The 21,268-nt window shown below is 37.2% G+C and overlaps 1 non-coding gene across 1 annotated transcript; it reads right to left on the reverse strand.

The window, feature by feature from the left end:
* Positions 1–20,576: 20,576 nt before the first annotated feature.
* Positions 20,577–20,683, reverse strand: LOC133787562 (small nucleolar RNA R71). The gene has a single exon (XR_009872577.1). It is a non-coding gene; the product is annotated as a small nucleolar RNA R71 (small nucleolar RNA).
* Between the last annotated feature and the right edge of the window lie 585 nt (positions 20,684–21,268).

The raw sequence follows: 21,268 nt of genomic DNA on the forward strand, positions 1-21,268 counted from the left end.
AGCGCTACCCTGCCTCCAGAACTTGGTTTTTAGGTACTTTTTAGGGTTTTGCATGGAGGCTCTGGGGTGGGAGGGGGGGGGGGGGGACGGTTTCACCACTTCGTTTGGTGGAATTATAGGTCCCGAGAGTGTGAGTTTGGTCCCAGAATTGTCCTTTGGAATTTAAACTCATCAAAGTGCCATTTATGGATTGTGACTAGGTTTATCGCCAAGGCTCAGAGCTAAGGATCATTCTCGGAAGTATTTCGCATTTTCCGCTCGGAATTAAAGGTAAGAAAACTGCACCCTGTTATGTGGTTATGTTGGGACTAAGAGTTCCCTATACTTGTATGCAATGTTGTATTATGGTATTATGCCATGTGAGTACACTACTACATAAACACCTTTTTAGGACACTTTTTTAGGGTAGTCACCTAGATGTGAGTCCTAAAAACAACTCTTGGGACTATTTAGGACTCGCGTTGCGAGTCCTTAAAGAATTTCTTTTAGGGCTCGCGGAGCGAGTCCTAAAAACTATGTGTGTCCTAAAAGTTTGAGTTTTGTTTTTTAAACAAACACCTCCTGGATGCGAGTCCTAAAAACTTATGTGTGTCTTAAAAGTTTTATTTTAAAATTTTCAAATCCCCTCCAATTTTTTTAACTAAAATTGTTTGTCCTAAAAGAATGTTGCGGGTCCTAAAAACTTATGTGTGTCCTAAAAGTTTGAATTTTAAAAAATTTCAAATTCTCTCCAATTTTTTTAACTAAAATTGTGAGTCCTAAAAACTTATGTGTGTCCTAAAAGTTTGAATTTTAAAAAATTTCAAATTCCCTCCTATTTTTTTTAAGTAAAATTTTATTATTTATTACTTCACAATGAAAAATATAACACAACAGCCCATTCTCTCTCTCTCTCTCTCTCTCTCTCTCTCTCTCTCTCTCTCACGAACTCCACAACCAAGCCACGGACAGCGGCGCTCTGGCCACCCCCCTCCTACATGCGTCAATTCAATGGAAGCAGAAGGTCAGCGACCTTCGACCCCCGCGAGCCCAGTTCCTCACGCGCTGCCCTCCACCGCATTAAGTCGTTCGAAGTCGCGATGGTGCTATTTTTCCAAAACTCTTTCGAGTGTTTTCCGACCGCCTCGAGCCACCCCGACCCAAACGAACACCACCATTGCATTCCTTCTGCTTTGGGCATCAAAAGCCACTAAAGGATTGATCATTTTCCTGAATCACCACGATGGGGTGGTGGCGCCGCCGTTAACGTCGGAGCTCCAGCAGGAGCTTTGGCTATCAATTTATTTTTTAAAAATTAAAAATAAGACTTTTTAGGACTCACATTGCAAGTCCTAAAAAACATTCTTTTAGGACATGCAACGCAAATCCTAAAAACTTACTTAAAGGCACTCAACGAGATTTTTTAGGCTCTCAAATAGAGGACTCGCGCCCCGCGAGTCCTAAAAAGCCTTTTTTGTAGTAGTGGTATGAAATAAATGGCGTAAGAGTGCCAGAATTAATATTGGCGCACAAGGGTGCGACTCGCCAACTGGTAGTTGAGGTTAATTAAATAATCACTGAGCTTGGCCTAAGCGAGCCAGAGTCAGTGGGTTGAACACTGGGCTCGGCCTAAGTGAGCCGAAGACAGTGGGTTAAAAAGAGGGTGCGGCCTATGGGCGTCAACCCTAGTTGTTGTATGTTATGTCCATTGTTGTTAATTTGATGAACATGATATGTTGAATACTTGGTTAAAAGACTGTTGATTTGTCAATTACTATCGCTGATTATGTGAATGATGTGGACTGTCGAATATTTGGTTATGCTTTGTGAATTAATTGGTTATTGAAATTGATTATGCTATTATGTTATGGTTTTCTTGCTGAGCGTCGACTCACGGGTGCTACATGGTGCAAGTAAAGGCAAGGGTAAGATGGATAAACCATAGGTTGGAGAGCTCTGGAGGCGAGGTGTACATTGTCAGCTGCTCAGCTACCACGGTCGACGAATGTGTATTTTGCCATTAGAGTGACCATAATTATTTATAACTTTTGGAAAATGTGTAAATATGTCTTTTAGCCCTGTTTTGGGATCCCACGTACTAAATATTCATTTTAATGAGAACGACTTGTTTATGACCAAAATATTTTTAATCTTAACTTGTTTATGACTTTGAATTCTCATTTTTATTTAAATGACTTAATTAGCAAGTCTTGCACTATTTTAAACACACAATGTAACTGTCTTAGTTATCCAGAGCGTTATAATTAGGGGTGGCAATTTGGGTCACGACACGATGACACGACACGATTAAGGTAAACACGAACACGACACGTTTAATAATCGTGTCGTGTTCATGTTTGAGTTTTTGACACGTTTAATAATCGTGTCGTGTTCGTGTTTACCTTAATCGTGTCGTGTCATAATCGTGTCGACCCATTTAATAATCGTGTCGTGTCAGACACGATAACACGAATACTTTACATAGGTTTTATGATTTTTTTCGTATAATTATGATTAATCGTGTCATAATCGTGTTATCGTGTTCGTGTCGTGTTGACCCGTTTAATAATCGTGTCGTGTTCGTGTTCGTATTTTTGACACGTTTAATAATCGTGTCGTGTTCGTGTTTACCTTAATCGTGTCGTGTCATAATCATGTCGACACGAATCTGACACGTTTACACGAATTGCCACCCCTAGTTATAATTCTATCGCTTATAATACTTTTCAATAGAGTACTACTCTAGCCTTGAGCATTAATAAAATACAACTTAAAATTCATATTCACATTTTGCTCATCTTTAGAAATCGCTATTCTAATCGATTCTAAAACAACGAGTGGTTTTTATAAAAAGTAACACGACACAAGTGCGTAAATTTCTAGAAAAATGGGCAACATAACATCTGCAAATCAGACATCCCCAAATTTTAAAAATCTGCACACTCCGGAGCAGACACACATAACGCATTTCAATTCAGCATACTAACTAGATCTTAATGTACTATGAACATACATACTCAAGATTCAATAAAATTGGGGTTAGAAACTTATACCCATTGATCGAGATAGTGAAATGAAGTTCGAGGGTCTCATTTGGAACTCAAAACAAGTGTTAAAACACCCAAATGTGGCTGTTGGCCGAGACCCTCACCAAAGTTCTAACGCCACCACCCACAGTGGTGGTTCAGGAAAACAGTGATTCGACTTTGAAGCCCAAAGCTTGGGGAACGTTGTTGTGGTGGTTTCTCTTGGAACAACCCAAACAAGCTTAGATCTACACTTAAAGTTTTGAAATCACCATGGATTCCGCGTGAATGTCTTCGTTCTTCTCCAGCCACGATTGAAGCCGATCCCTTAGTGGGTTTTGCTCCTCTCATCGTCCTGAGTTCAACCATGCCACCAAACTTCCCAAGACAACATCAGAGCCCATAGAAAAATGGCTCCAATGCCACAGGGGGGGCACAAATTCGAACATCTCGTCGAGGCGGAGGACGGCGAATAAGGAGGTGAGGCTTTGGGGCTAATGGTTTTGGGGTCCTCTGAGCATGATAGTGGGGTGCGTGTCGCCTTGGTAGATGGAGGTCTGTTGTTTGGGCCTGGCAGAGGTGACGTAAAGAAAAAGAAGAGGGAGAGGAGGAGGCAGCTGAGGAAAAGAGAAAGAGGAGAGAGAGAAAGGTCTCTAAATATAAAAAATAGAGTTTTAGTATATTTTTATTTAATAACAATTAAAATCAATTTTAAAATAAATTTATTTATTTAATTTATTTTCTCAATTAATTTATGAAGCCAAAATCTGAATCCTTTTATTAAAATTTAAATCAAATTTTATTTTAAAATTCTAATTAAATTGATAATCTTACCAATTTATATTGGGGTCCCAAAATTATAAATTAACTTTTAAGTCATAATTTATTCTAATTCTCATAATTTCTTTTTAGTGAGATTAAAAACATCCTGTTATTTATTTTCATGAACAATACGAAATTTGACTCATCTTAATTTCTTTTATTTTAAATCTCACAATTTAAAAATGTTAAATTTTAAATATTGATAAATCCATTATCAATTGAAAGATTTTCTATTATTTATTTCTCAATAACTAATAATACTAATTCAAATTAAAAGACAACATTATTTACATTCAAATTAATTTTTAAGTATAGATTTTAATATCAATTAGCAATTATTCCAATGAACAATGCCTAATTTGGGACATAAAAATCCATTTATTATCCAAATATTTAATTAAATCATACTAATTTAATTTTTCATAATTTCCCTATTAAATCCATTTTTTAATTAAATAAAAATTTCCCTTAAAATTCTTAGTGTAGAATTTGCAAGATGTTACATTGTGTAAGTTTCTTATATTTGTTATATATATTGTTGAGGCCAAAATTCCACACCTAGTAAAGACCACAACTCTTCTCCAAAGTTTCTAGATAATTAAGTGTGAATATGGTAAATTATCCCTTAAAGCATCTATCGATGAAGGCGCAAGGCTACAGAAGAAAAGTGCCTCGCAGAGCGAGGTTTGCATGTCGGAACCCTCAAAATAGCCAAGTGCCTAAGGTCCTTATGGGCGAGAACCTCGATAGCAAAGCCCAACTCGCCTTAGGCATAAGGCATCGACATAAGGTTCATGCCTGCAAAAGAGGCCCCTGCATAGCGAGACCTTATATGCCCAAGTGTCCCGTACACCCAACTAGCCTATATGCCCAAGTGTCTTATATGCCAAACTAGCCTATATGCCCAAGTGTGCCATACGCGAAGCCACGACCCATGAGGACCTCGCACAAGGGCCTCACTATGTGAGGCCCCTTATCTTGCACGGAAGGGACTACATGAGACTAAGCCAAACTCGCATGACTCGCGAGGCTGAACTCGCTATGCGAGGTGCCCTGCCCTCCACTCGGGGCTAGATTGTCTTATAGAGTGTCTGAAATTAATTTGACCGACCCTAAGGCGAAACTTTAATTATTGGGTAGTTGTATCATGGATTAGTAAATGTTAAGTTTATGTGTTTTAATGGTTGCATTCATGCATTCATGCATGTTTTATTTCTGTCCAGTAAGAATAATTTCATTGCACAATATCTTTCCAATTACTAGTACATCCATGCATAAAAGGGTTATGAATATATATGTGGTTAAGATATATTGATGAAGAGGAACAATGATGGATAAAAGAAGCTTTATTCATTTTTCTTGCAAAAGACCTTAAATTTTTTTTTAATTAGAGACAAACTCTTCCTATGCCATCAATGGATGCAAGGAAAGAGGAACATGTAAAATATGCTGATTGGATGAGATCAAATCACATGGAAAGATGTTATATTCTTAACACCATGGAGGACAAGCTAAGGAGAAAGTATGCAAAATAGAATATGCACGTGACATGTGGAATTCTATCTATAAAGATATACAGAAGAGACCACAATGGTAAATTTGATTTGCCTCTACTTTAAGCTTGTTGTTTTCCATAAAAACGGCCATGATGACGTGTCACTGATTATCGACACATAACACTTAAAATTTGACCTCAACAATGTAGACCCTAGTCGACCCTCGACTAGATTAAAAAGATTAATTAGAGTTCAACACACAACGAATAATCAAATTATAGCCAAGAGCTTCACTCAAGGCAAGGCTGGTCAGACATCTGGCATACTCGACTAGGCTGATCGAACGTTTCATCAGCGATACAAATATGAACAGCTCAAGCATATATTTATTATTTAAAATGTGATATTTATTATTTATCTATTTTTTTATTGTTACTTGGCATGCAAGATATGTAAGGCCCATGGCCCATTTGTGTAAGATATCTAAGCCTATAAATAGAGGGCTTAGTGCATCATTATTTTCTAGACTTACATTTTGCACACTTTCATACACAAGAGCATTGTGTTCTCTTAAGTTTATGAAACTCAGTTGACTCTGGCTCATCTCATTATGGGTTTAAGATTTTCTACATCAATAAGAGTGTTTAAGTGGATGTAGGTCGTTACCAACTTTTGGTGCCGAGCCACTATAAAATTCTTGTGCCGTTTATTGTTTTAGTTCATTTCTCTATTTGTATTATCATTTATTAGACTTTGTGTTGTTGGCCAAATCGGTGCTCAACATTTTGGTGCTTTCATTGAGAGCTGAACTCAAAAGCACTAGTAGTTTTTGTTGATCATCAACCATACCTCCTAAGAATAATCAAGACAACCAGTAAGGCCAGACAACTAAGGGCCTCACAAGATCCTTCTCCACCTCCTTCCCTAGGAGTCCTAGAAGAAGAATCCCAGTCGAGCTCGAAGAGGAAAGTGAAGGGATGGACGTTGAAACCCTACGAGCAACTATAGGAATGATACATGATGAGTTAGCTACCATGAAAGCTAACTAAGAGAGTGTTGCAGAAACCCTGATTATGCAACAAGTAGAAATTGATAGGTTGCGATGAGAGTTGGATGCTACTATTTTCCTGGATGTTCAATACAACTTGCTCAAGGACGTTGCCCTATGCAGGATCCTCAAAATACTAAGTAACCCCATAATCCTCAGCCTCCTTAAAATCCACAACATCAGGAACAACCTCGAGCAGTGCGAGAAGGGGACCAGTCGTCGAACATAAACTAGGGATGAAGACAACAACATAGATCTAGTAGGCATGATGAGCAACGGAAACCACAACCATCTAGTAGACATAATTAACAACATCAACCATAGAGATCTGGTCGACATGATGAGCAGCCACAAAGACAAAATAGGGACGAACAACGCCCTCGAAGTCCAAGACGCCTGGTCACCATTGAATAGGTTTTGCCTGGTCGAAAACTAAGAAACACCTTACCAGGGAACAAAAGGTAGCCTGATATAGGCTCCGCGATCAGAGGTCCTTTAAGTCACAGAAATGCCCCAGAACCTAGAGACCAACGTACACAACAAAGACCACCACATGTATATCGAGTTGGTCTAGGCCGAAATGAAGGAGATAGTTATTATAGTTGTACACAAACAGGACATCACCGATATCGTGATAGACACAACCATGATGAGAGGGATTCACAGTACTTCTAAGGTCACATAAGAGCTGCTAGTCACCAGAACGAGCCACATCGAGGAAAGTGGGTGCCCTTGCCCATGAATAATCGATCAAATAGTAAGAATGTTGGGGAGCCACCTAAAAATTACAATGTGTTTGACTGACTAGGAAGAGATGACAATAGACGGATAAATGAAGACCTGTTGAATGTACTTAATGTTCGAAGAGAAAGACATGGTGAGCATAACATTGTAGTTGCACCTGCCGTACCAACAATTGTTCAAGCTGGTGGTGAATCAAATACTAGAAGATTATCAAGCACAAGGATTAAAAATGGTTGCATAATTAACCAAAAGCTAAAGACTTGCTAGCACAATTTGATAAGTATTCTATATAGTAAGTACCTCGGGACCAAAATTCAAATGAAGTTGCCTTGGAAAAATTGGCAAGTGCAAAGGATGTTGATACACTCAACATCTTTCCAGTCGAATATCTTGCAGCTCCTAGTATAAACGAACAAGACTCCACCTTGGTCATTAATACCGTCGATACATGGATGACTCCCATCATATGATACCTCAAACAAGGATTATTGCCTGCTGATCGAAATGAAGCAAAGAAACTAATCAGGCCTTCAGCTTGATACATAATAATGAACGGAGAAAAGTATAGACGAGGATATTCATTACCATTACTAAGATGCGTCTCCAAGGAAAAATCCAAGGAACTTTTACGAGAAGTACATGAAGGGTTTTGTAGAAATCACGCATGGGGGGGGGGGGGGCAGAGTTTATCTAATAAGATACTAAGACAAGGGTACTTCTGGATGACGATGAATGAAGATGCAATGGTGCATGTACGAAAATGCGACAAGTGTCAAAGATTCTCCAAGATTCCTCGAACAACCCCAAACGAGATAAAATAGGTGCAGATCCCTCGATAATTTATATTGTGGGGAATAGATGTACTCGACCCACTAACATTGGAAAAAGGTGGAGTTAAATATGCAGTTGTGGCCATTGACTACTTTACTAAATGGACAGAAGCTGAACTGCTCCCAACAATTTGTCACTATGGATTGCCAAAAAAGATTGTTTCCGATAATGGGACATAATTTGATAGTGACCTGTTCATTGAATTTTGCGAGCTACACGAAATAACTAAAAGCTTCTCCTTGGCTGCATATCCACAAGAAAACGAACAAGTTGAAGCCATAAACAAGACTATGAATAGACACACTCAAGAAAAGACTCGAACAGGCTAAGGGAGCATGGCTAGAAGAATTACCTGAAGTGCTTTGGTCATATAGAACAACACATTTAGCAATAACTGGTCATACCCCATTTTCATAGCATATGGACATGAAGCCATGTTGCCTGTTGAACTAGATCCTCCATCATACTAGAGGCTAATATATGACCAAAACTTAAATCATCTGTTATTAATAGTATCACTAGACTTGATAGAGGAATGAAGATGACAAGCCCAATTATGAGTCGTGGCCCACGACAAAAAGTCGCTAGATATATCAATTCTAGAGTTAAAGAATAAAAATTTTCCATGGGAGACTTGGTACTTCGACGAGTTTTATTAAACACTCACATCTAAGATGCAAGAGTACTCAGAAAAAATTGGGAAGGCCCCTATCAAGTTGAAGAGATTCTACAACCACGAACTTACAACTTTGCTCGGTTAAATGGCGACTTAATTCCTCGATACTGGAACGGGGAACACCTACGCAAGTATTACCAATAACACCGCTTTTTCTCAGTCAGACGTTATCAATCAAATCCATATTTGGAACATTGGATTGCAGTAAAGCGCATTCTCAAGTATCTTCGGAGAACGAGAGATTATATGCTTGTGTATTCAGGTGGTGACCTGAACCCCATAGAATACACTAATAATGATTTCCAATCAGATAGAGACAGTCGCAAGTCAACATCTAGCTCAGTGTTTACTCTTGGTGGAAGAGCTTTAGTCTACAGGAGTATTAATCAAACCAACATTGCAGGTTCTACCATGGAAGTCGAATACATAACACCTTGTGAAATAGCTAAGGAAGCAGTATGGTTCAGAAATTTCTATACTGATATGGAAGTTATTCCAAATATGGACAAGCCACTAATCCTATATTGTAACAATAGTGGAGCAGTGGCAAACTCTAAAGGACCCAAAAGTCATAATAAGGGCAAGCATATAGAATGGAAGTACCACCTGGAGAGAGAGAGAGAGAGGTAATGTGAAAATTATGAAGAAAGCATTGAAATAGAACCTTGCTGACCCATTTACCAAGACACTTCCTAGTAGTCATTTGAGGGTCACATGCAAAATATGGGATTAAAATACATTCCTCATTTTCTTTAAGGGCAAGTGGGAAATTGTTAGAATTTGTGTCCTAAAAACATGTAATGAGACATTTTTTTTATTAGAATTAAATAAAAGAACATTTTCTTTATAGTTGAATGTTTGAATAATTGTTGAATAATTATAAATATCAGAAAATTCTATATTCATTAGTGAGAGTATGATCTTGTATGAGTACGAGAGGATTAAGATCATAGACAATGAATAAAATTGTCAGCAACATATTAAAGTGTAGAATCTTTAATTAATGGTTGCTAGTACGATTTACTAAGCATTATTTTGATAATGCATGTGATCTAAATCTGGATTGCATGTGTGGATAGAGATATTAGTAAAGGTACGTTGTATAATTAAATTATATATGACTAGACCTATGTGAATTAATTTCTTTATAAACGTACTGCTTGCCATAACGATTTAATTCATATCAAAAGGATGATCATATGTAGCTCAGTCTAAATCTTGAGTAGCATGAACTCTTGTTCATGTCTATTGGATATTTTAATTCACTCTTTAAGGTCTCTTTAGTATAATGAGGCTAGTGACGTTTGTTTTAGAGATTTAATATTATGAATGGCTAGGAACATGATCTTACAAGAATGGAATCCAATTTTTTAAAATCAAAGATTTGGTCTATTAAGGGTTAATTTTGGAACTGAATAATAATTGAGCTCAAATTTATTATATGATTAGAAACTTATTATTGATTAGTGAGTTAATAGTACTTAAGGAACAATAGGTAAGTAGAAGGGTAAAATTGTAAGTTTGACCAACTTTATTAGCAAACCAATAAATTGGAGGACAGATCTACATGTAGTGTTTATATGAATGGACAAATAGAGATAATTCTGTAAATAAAATTCTATAATTACTAAGAGTGCAATTCCTTATTTATAGTGAATTAATAAATATGATTATTTAATTAATGTTAATACGAGAATTTTTCCCTTCAGAAGTCTTTCAAAAACCCCAATTACGAATGTCGTTTAAAGACCATGAAACACAGTCTCACGGGATGGCACCTCTAGACATGCCTCGCTATACGAGGCTACTTTTGTTGACGCAGACACGAGGCACCAAAGGTGCTGAGCAGCTCCTATGTGGCATTGGCACAAAACATCCCCAAAGTGACACTGGCGTGAGACACCCCAAGGTGACTTAAGAGCCAAGTCGGTTGCGTGCATAAGAGCACCTCACTACGTGAGGCAGGCCCTGGGAAACACGAGGGCGAAGCAGGCTTGAAGTGATTCTCCTGCAAGACCCGAGTAAGGAAGAGCCTTGGATAGCGAGGCCTAACCTATCTAGACATCTCCCACACACCTAACCACCTGGCGCAACATCCGAGTAAGCAATGGCCTCTCTATGCGAGGCCGAACCTGCCAAGGCATCGCGCGCCTATTCTTCGGGCCACTTGCCACTTTCCATGAAAGAAGAAGAGCCTCACATTATGAGGCTTGACTCGCCTTGGGAACTGCGTGCCTCTAAGCACTTCACCCCACGCTGTTGGTCTCGAGTGCACAAGGACCTCGCATAGCACAACCCAATTTGTGTAAGGGTGAGACTTGACTTGCCTAGGCTTCAAGTGGCTCTGAAATACCGAAGGTGCTGATATGCCAAGGTGCACAGCAAAAATAATATTTTCCAAAAATGCCTCAATATAAGGAAGCTTAATAGAACCCATAAGTTCCCCAACACTTAGTGGAATATGAGGAAGCTTGAAGCAAAGGCACATCATGTGAGTTGAATGACCATTAGGTACGGGGTGTACGTACGGGTACAGAACATACCAGACTGAAGAGATCAGAGGCATGGCCCTGACATCCATATATAAGAGCTGATATAGGGGTGGGTCCTTCCATAGCATCAGGTAACCATACATGAAGAGGAAATTGGGCAGATTTAGCAATTGCACCATAAAATAATAGAAAGGCACACAAAGTAACAAATAAAAAATTCACTTGATTATTAGAAACCAAGTCATTGAATATTTCAAACAAATCCCGAAATTCTAAACTTCCCGTTATCCAATAAAAACCTAAAATTCCTAATAATAAACCAAAATCCCCCACACGATTAGTTATAAACACTTTTTGACAAGCATTCGCGGCAGTAGGTCGTGTGAACCAAAAACCTATTAATAAATACGAACACATTCCAACCAATTCCCAAAAAAAAAATTTGTATCATATTCGAACTAGTAACTAATCCCACCATTGAAGTATTGAAAAAACTCATATAAGCAAAAAATCTCAAATATCCCAGATCAAGAGACATATAATTGTCACTATAAATAAGAACCATAATTCTAACAAAACAAGTAGTGGTGGTACGAAATAGTACATAGGATGGTGGCACTACCTGCATACCTCTGACCACGTACCGAGCCCGACACCACACCCTTCAACACCATTATGCCTGTGCTATATCCCTCGAGACCACTATGTATCAGGAGCCATTAGAGCTCCACTATATATAGATCCTCACTCCTCAGACAAAGGGGTTGGAAAATTCCTTGTATACTCAAGCTATCAAGAAATATATATGTTCTTGCTCCATTGTTGTTCTGCATTTTTATTCTTTGAATTCTTTCTAAATTCATTCCAAGTTATTCATTTTCTCACTAAGTATTGAGTTTTTGACCTAATATCGTTGATGAATTATTACCATCAATAGTTTTGCACCATCTGTGGGAAGGACAAGTATAAAGCTATTGTTCTTCCATTGCTTCTAATAAGGGAGGATGCTGAGGTGATCAAGACACCTACGAAAATCACAAGACATGGAGATCCACATGGACAGAGACCAGCTAAGGGCCTCCATGAGAGACCCTCCGCCACTTCAAAACAGAGGCGCACTAGAGGGACACCTAGCCCCTAGTGGGGAAAGAGAAGCGTCATCCCCGGTCCTCCAACCCAATGGCAATCCTCCAACACCATCAATCTCCCCGGTGGGCAACCTAGGTACACATCCTCCTCCTTGATCACGAACAACACTGAGTTCCAGCTACCAAGTCCCTGGTCCCTCCACACGTAGGCTCAACAAGAGTCCCTAGGTACACTTGGTGAGCTCAAGCTCTTGAATTTGTTTTTATAAGGACGAGATACGTAAATTTCACAATAAAAATCAAGGCCGGAGACCACACTGGGGAACATGCAAGAAGTACTGAATGGCCTGCTTTAAGGGAAGTTAGATATGCCCCTTCTTAAGCGTAAAGAGAAAGAACAAAGGAGAGGGGAAACCACAGTCCCCATGGATGACAAGAAAACCAGACATTACACTAGCAACATCCCTAGTCAAAGTGCCGTGAGGGCTCCATGCCAACGATGCAGCCTTAGTAGCAAAGGCGAAAGGATGAGGGTAACTGGAGGAATGGAGTTGAGGTTACATCTAAGGAACAGAAGAAGGTCAGACATGAGGACGACACCCCCTTTGGCTCCTCCAAGGAACACATGAAAAGGGAAAGTCGAACCCTTCTATGCTTAGGGACTCCTTGATCAAAAGGAGACAAGAACTAGACACTAAAATGAGGAGCCTTCGGAGACAGGTAGTCACTGCATTTGGGAGGCACATGGGTGATGATAGGTTCGAATACGAGTCACCCTTCACAAGAGAAATTTAAGTCGAGCGACTCTCTGCCAACTTTAAAGATCCTCACATGACCCTTTATGAGGGCACTACAGACCCTAACTACCACCTAAACTCCTTAAACAATTTAATGAAATTGAGAAGGGTCAACAGTATAGCAAGGTGGCGGTGTTTCACTTTTACGCTAAAAGCAGTTGCAAATGGTTTATGTTGCTAAGGCGAGGAACCATCAGGTCATGGGAACAATTATCTGATGAATTTCTCTAGTAGCACCACATAGTTAGTGACTATGCTAACATAAAGCAAGGGGAAGGCGAAAGCCTTAAAAGCTATATCCATAGAATTGATATGGAAGCAGCCAAGGTATGGAGCTTGTCTCGATGAGAACTCAAGATGGCCATCACAGCTGGGGTGCGTCCAAGAAGCAAGTTATGGGACAATATGCTCAAGAGAGAGGTAGACTTAGACGACTTGTATGAAAGAGCACAAAAGTATATTTGCATTGAAGATGGTCATGAGAACCTCAAGGCAGGAAGGAGTGAGCCCCTGTCCAAACCCTTTGCCCATGATGGCTCAAACAGTGCAAAAAGAAAAGAGGATGCAAAGGGTTGATAGATGACCGGAAAAGTAAGCACAAATGTGGATGTGAACCTAGGCATGCGCTATATACCTTCTATGTGGACCTAACAAATACCAGGGAACACATCATCCTCACGAACGAAAATCAAGTTCCATTCAAGAGACCTCCATCGATGAAGAAAGATCGATTAAAAAGGGACCACAACTTGGGCATTAGGAATCGAAATTTTTTTAGCAGCTCACTGTATGGATTCATTGGAGACTCATTCAACTTCTGGGGACAATTGAGCTAGCCCTTATGATGGCTGTCGTGTACCACACAAATTTAACAATGATTTTTCTTTCAATACTTCCAATTATTTCAGTATAATAGCAAGCACATGTCGAACCCACGAGGACTATCGTTCACTTTATTATTCAAGAATTAACACTAAAACTTAAAAGGGGATTTTGATTTTTTACTCAAAATTAAATAACATAAACTAGAAGCAATTAAAGATGGATAATACGATATTAAGAAACAGTTAAAGGTTAATCTCCACCCTCAACAATCATTCCTAATCACTAATAATAAATATTATTCCAATTTCTCAATTAAACTATTAACCCCGCAGATAACGCTGAAGCAGTAAATTATCCCAGTCTCCCTATTATAAGTAATCAAGGCGAAGCGCTCAATAATTAACTCATTTATCTAAGCAATAAATCTATGAAGCATACAATCTATTTAACTTAGATAAAGCATTAAGTCCTATGGAAACAAGTTAATCTAGGCAATAAATTAATGAAGCATATAATTCATTTAACCTAGGTTCTATTTTTCATCACAATCAACAATTCTTTTGACATAACTATCAATTGTAATTTATCACATACACTTAGAATCCTAAACTATTAGGTGAGTAGTAATTCTAAGATGACAATTGAACAATGTAAAACCTTAATTAGTTGGCCACCTAACAAGAAATCAAAAAATTCATAGCATTCAATTAGAAAAATAGAAACAATGTAATATTGAGAGAAATTAAAGAACAATATTCATTATCAATAATCAAGAATTCATGTCTTGGATTTTGAATTAACCCTTAACCTAAAAAGAACCTACTCCATAATTGTAATCATAATCACAAATATAATTATAATTAAAATTAAAGAGATTAAGGGAAGAAAAGAAACTAGATTGATGAACAAAAGTAATGTAGTCTTGTAGTCTTCTCTCCAGCCCTTTCTCAGTCTTTTTCTCTCTTAAAACCGTAAATAAGGATCCCCCTAAAATTAACCCTAATCATCCTTTATAGTCTCAATTAAATTCTAATTAAAAAGTAATAAAAAATCTGAAAACGACGTCGTGAGCCGCGGCCTGAAAAATGCGAGCCGCGGCCTAGAACAAAATCTGTGCCTAAATCTGTCCCTCAAGCAGCGGCCTGGCACCCTAGGCAGCGGCCTGTCTGGAAGAAAAAATTCTGAAAGTGCAATTTCCATTTAAAGTGCCGCGGCCTACCTCCAATTTCTTCAATTCTTGATCTTAGATAGCTTCCACGTTGCCACCACTTCCACATTTCAATCCCGAAAGCTTTGAATACTCCTAAAACTTTATTTTAACTACACTTGCCATCAAAATGGCAGATTTATCATCATAAAACGCAACGTAGAAAATATGTTGTAGAATCACGAAACTTAGTTAAAACTATTAAAAATGCTATCATAACACCATCCAAGCATTGAAAAACTTAACAAATATTAATACAAAAATGACTTTATCACCTTACCATGGGAGAGCAACCAAAACAAACCACTGTCATGTTGAACTTTATTGTAGTTTATTGTGCTTCAACTTTCAACGGTACTGGGGAGACCTTTCGTAAGAGAATTAGAAGCAGTCATCTAAATCTATCACCTGTCTATTAAATTCCCAACTCCCGGTGGAGTGGCAAGCATAAAGGGGGAGAAAAGGGAAGAAAGAGAATATTACAACACCGATCTCTGTATAGCTGCCAAGCCACAGGAATCTATGGCAATGGTGATACATGGGGGAATAAAACACACAATAATTAGACCCCTAAGTCACCGAGGAGATCAAGGATGAATGTGTGGAGGAATTAGAAGAGATTGTTGTGATTGAAGAACCGTTAAGGATGTTGAAGGTTGGGAGGAATCCTTGAGAAGACATCAATGAGAGGCTAGTGAAGTTTTTGAAGGACATGTTGGTTTTTATTGATCAAATCAGAGATTATGCGCAGCGGAACAACAATCAAATTGTCAGATTAATCCCATAAGATTTCTAGATCTACTTCTTCACACTCATATATTTATTGAATCAAGGACAAGAATAGAAAAATTACCTCAGGTCCTTCCTTGCGGCTATCTTTTCGTATGGCTGAATCCTTGAGATCTCACACCAAGATCTTCCAAAATGTTCTTAGGCACACAAAGAACAAGTGTGGGCTCGCTATACAAATAATAGGCAATAACTATTTATCAGATGTTCTCAACACATGAGATCTGATAAAGTTTGGACCTAGGTTTTGTGAAGAACAATAACCTTTATTTTTGTCACTGTTCTCTTTCTCTGAGAGAGATTCCTAGATATTTTTCTATCCCTAAAAAATTACGTTCTGTAAAAACTGATATCCAATATTTAATAATATCCAATATATTAAAATATTTGTTATTTTAAACAAATTCAAAATAACTAATCAGTTATCAGATTTTTGTTTAAATAATAATATTTTAATCATTTTAAAATATCTCATTATTTATTTAATATTTAAATAACTAAAATTGTGGAATCAAGAGACTAAGTCCATCTCTTATGCATGTAGCACAGTGCATGTGCACTGTGCCACACGTGTACCACATGCCTGTGCAGGCATGTGATTTTTCCCAATTTTTATTATTATTTAAATACCAAAAATCCCAAAAATAAATTAATTCAAAATTAATTATATTTTTGTTAAATCAAATAATTAATTAATTAATTACACATAATTAAACAATAATTATGTTTGATACATAGAAAAATATTTTACTTATCACATAAGTCCTTTTTTTGCCCATTTTTTGTATTTGCCTTTGACAGTGATTGTTTGAGCCATTTCGGGGACCATGGACCTATAACATTAAGCTCCAATAAATTGAAACTAAATAATTAAACTCTTTAATTATAATAGTTAATTTATTAATTCTGATATTACTCTACTATAAATTCAGAATTGCACTCTTTATGTTATAGATATACTTTTACAGAAATCTTTTTCTTAAGTCGTCCATTGATATAACCATCTTACAATAGTTCAACCCTCTAATTAATTAGTTCATAAATTAGAATGGGAGAATTACCATTTAACCTTTCTAATTTACTTCGTATTCCTTAAGTACCATTAATTCACTAGTGAATAATTAATCTATAATCTAATTATAGATTTGAGCTCAAAATCATTCAATTCCATAATTAACCCTTAAGGGAACTAATATACGATCCGTTAGGAAAGATTAGATTTCGTATTGTTGATACATGTTCCCAGCCATCCATGATATTAAATCTCCAAAACAAAAGTCATTAGCCTCATTCTTTGAAGAGACCTTAACGAATGAATCAAAAGATTTAATAAATATGAGTAGGAGTTCATGAACACTCAGGATTTAGGTTGATCTATAAATGATCATCTGTTATGATATGAATTACAAGTCTTTATTATTAAATGGTTTTTGGATAAAGACTCTAATTCATATCGGCCCATGTCATATATAATCATATTATATAAAGCACATTTACCGAGATGTCTTACCACATCAATAATCCGAATCTAGATTATTTGTATCATTATGATACTCAGTAAACCGTACTTACAACTCCAATTAAAGAATTCCATAACTTTAATTTGTCGTTGTTGACTATTTTTATTCATTCATGTGATCTTAATTCTCTCGTACTAATACAAGATCACATCCTCAATAACGAATATGGAATTTTTCTGATATTTACAAAATTATTCAAACAATAATTTAACAATCTAAATATGACAATAATAATAAACCATTGTATTTATTTATTCATAGAAAAAAAAATGTCTTTACATGCTTTTAGGACACACTCCTAACAGGACAACCTCAACGTATTCGCTTGGAGTCATGAAGACATGATACGGATAATAGATCCCTCCTCATGTGTCACTACTTGAACATAGACCCCAAGGTGAAGCCTGTGAGAATGAAGAGGCGGGCACTTGATCCAGAAAGATATGCAACCCTGAAAGAGGAGGTTGATAAATTGAAAACAAATGGATTTATCCACGAGGCACTCTACCTAGTGTGGATCTCAAACCCCACGCTAGTCCCAATCATCAACAAGGCATGTCCCAAGGACAGCTTCCCACTCCCATGGATAGATCAATTGGTTGATGCAACAGCCGGTCATGAACAACTTAGCTTCATGGATGCCTATTCAGGATACAACCAAATACCTATGAATCCAATTGATGAGGAGCACGCTTCCTTCATAATGAACAAAGGAATCTACTGCATAGGGTGATGCCCTTTGGGTTGAAGAATGCAGGCACAACCTATCAAAGGTTGTGAATAGGATGTTTGCCAATCAAATAGGAAGAATATGGAAGTATATGTAGATGATATGTTGGTGGAAACAAACAAAGAAGAAGAACTCACCTAGGAACTCGGCAAGATGTTCGACACACTTCGAAAGTATAGGATGAATTTGAACCCGCTCAAGTGCAACCTTAAGGTCTCATCAAGAAAATTTCTGGGGTTCATTGTTCATTCCAAGACCATCGAAGCCAACCTTGACAAAATTAGAGCCCTGATATCGATGAGTCTATTAGGATTTATGCCGTAAAAGCATGTAAAGATATTGTATTGATTTAAATAAAAGTACAATTATATTATATTTGAATGTTATAATTATTGTTTGAGTAATTTATTTGAAAATTAAGAAAATTCCATATTCATTTTTGAGGATATGATCTTTTATTAGTACGAGAGAATTAAGATCATATTGATAAATGAGTTTTAGGCTCGTTTATGGTCTAGTTTTAGGATGGTTTTCGTTAGTTTAGGATTATTTTATTGCATAATTATGTTCGTTTGTTCATGTTTTAGGTTTTCCATGCTAAGTTGGTGAAAATAGTGAAAATGAGTAAAAGTAGAAGAAAATGGAGTTATTTTGGAGAAAATCGCGTCTTTCGGGAGCAAGATGTTCGAGAAATGATTTTGTAAGTAGTGCTACAGCTCTAACAAAGTAGCGCTACAAAAGGGAAAATTAGAAGTGTTGAATCTGTCAATAGCACTACAACGCTACAAAACGAGCGCTACAATGCTATCAAAAACTGAAGAGTAGTGCTACAATGCTAGAATACTAGTGCACTAATTCTTGAGGAAATTTGATTTGTGAATAGCGCTACAGTGCTACCAAACCAGCGCTACTGCGCTATCAAGGCATTTTTTAGATTTTAAACCACTTTTCACTTGGGAGCCTTGGAATACTATTTAAGGAACATTATTCTGCGATTTTGAGGACGAGGCTCAGTTTTATAAACCCTAGATTAGAAGAGGCTACTGTAATTAGTTTTTCTGTTTCATCTAAATTCATTAGGTTGATTTTTATGATCATTTATTTGAAGTTTAATTTCATCATGTTATTTATGAACTAATTTCTGTTATCTAGGGATTAATGTAGTCACTGGGATTTCTATTTAATTTAATTGTGATTTTCTATTGATACTTCTTTTCTATTCTAATCTATATGATTTTGGTTTAATGCTAGTAAATACTTGATCACTATTTACTTGATTTAACGGTTTTGATTCAAAATTCAAAAGATGAGAATTGAATATGCTATCATTGTATAGACATAGGTTGTATATTGGACGAAAGTACCTGTATGACTTGTGTAGTAATTTGGTTTCCATGTTTAATGCCTTCTATATGTTCAAGTTTATCACAGAAATGTAGAAAACATGCATATAGACTGAGATCTTATATCTTGAAAAAGAATAGGAATCGATTATATTAACCTGCTATTAGAATAGAAAGAAGAGATTTAGAATTGATTAGTAAAATTAATAGAATGAAAAGTTGATGAAATTAATTCCTAGGCTTTTTATTATTTATTTTTAATTAGTTGATTCATTGTTTTGTTTCTAGTTCTTTAATTTTTGTTCATAGTTTGTAGTATTCCTTTTACTTTTAATTATTCACTGAAATTTTAATTCACCAAATAGAATTTGAAAATCAATTAGTGGTACTTGGAAGATAGTCTCTGTGGGACGATATCCGTTCTTCTGGAATTTATTACTTGACACGACTACGTATACTTGCGTACAAATTTTACAGATCAAGTTTTTGGCGCCGTTGACGGGGACTTAAATTCCAATATCACAGTTAATTGTTATTTGTTCTAATTTGGTTATTTTATTTTATTTAATTTCTGTTTAACATTTATTTGGATCAAGGTTCTATTGTGTTTCAGGAGTTGTTGGTATATGCGAAGCAATAGACACAAGGAGATTATACCAATCGATATGGAAATTGAAAGAACGTGTAGACAGAACTGGAAAATAAAGAGGAGATTGGAGTTTACCATGGCTGACAATTTGGGAAATGGTGCTAATAATGGTCAAGGGGCTGCAGAGGTTCCAAGGGAGCAAGGACTAAGAACATTGAGAGATTATGTACTTCCTACTGTTACAGGAGTGCATTCATGCATCAGACCTCCAACCATTGCTGCAAACAATTTTGAGATTAAGCCAGCCATCCTTGAAATGGTCCAATCAACTGTCCAGTTTGGAGGTATGCCAACGGAGGACCCCAATTTACACATAGCTAATATTCTGGAGTTATGTGCTACGTTCAAGATGAATGGGGTGAGTGATGATGCTATAAGATTGAGGCTATTCCCATTTTCACTGAGGGATAGGGTGAAGAGTTGGCTGATATCCTTACAAGAAAATTCTATCACTACATGGGAGGAGTTAGCTCAGAAGTTCCTTGCCAAGTTCTTTCCTCCAGCAAAGGCTACAAAGCTAAGGGGAGAGATCAATAATTGTTATCAGATGGAAGGGGAGTCAATGTATGATTCTTGGGAGCGATTTAAGGAGTTGTTAAGGAAATGTCCACATCATGGTATCAAAAAGTGGATGTTGGTACATAATTTTTACAATGGGTTGAATGGAACAACTAGAACTGTCATAGATGCAGCAGCAGGTGGAGCATTTATGAGCAAAAGTGCTAACGAAGCTTACGAGATTTTAGAGGAGATGGCTATGAATAATTGTAATTGGCCACCTGAGCGAGAAAATAAGAAGGTGGTAGGAGTTCTAGAAGTTGATCCAATTGGTATGATCACTGCTGAAATTGCTTCGCTAACGAAACAAATACAACAACAAAACAACAGTTCAGCTCAAGCGATGCAACTACAACCTGCTCCTATTAGTTATGAGACATGTGGAGGCCCTCATCATTTTTAGCAATGTCCATTGACGAGTTCTTATTCAGTTGATGATATCCCACTTGAACAGGTTCAAGCCATTGGCAATTTCCCAAGGCCTCCTAATAATAACCCATACCCTAACAACTATACTCCAGCATACAAGAACCATCCTCATTTGTCGTGGAGTAATAATCAAGGGCACCAATGACAGTACCATCCAAATCCACCTCAATATCCTCCACATAGACCATCTTATGGGCTAAACCCAAGACCCTTTTATGA

This window comes from Humulus lupulus, chromosome 6 (assembly GCF_963169125.1).
Source record: "Humulus lupulus chromosome 6, drHumLupu1.1, whole genome shotgun sequence".
NCBI lineage: Eukaryota > Viridiplantae > Streptophyta > Magnoliopsida > Rosales > Cannabaceae > Humulus > Humulus lupulus.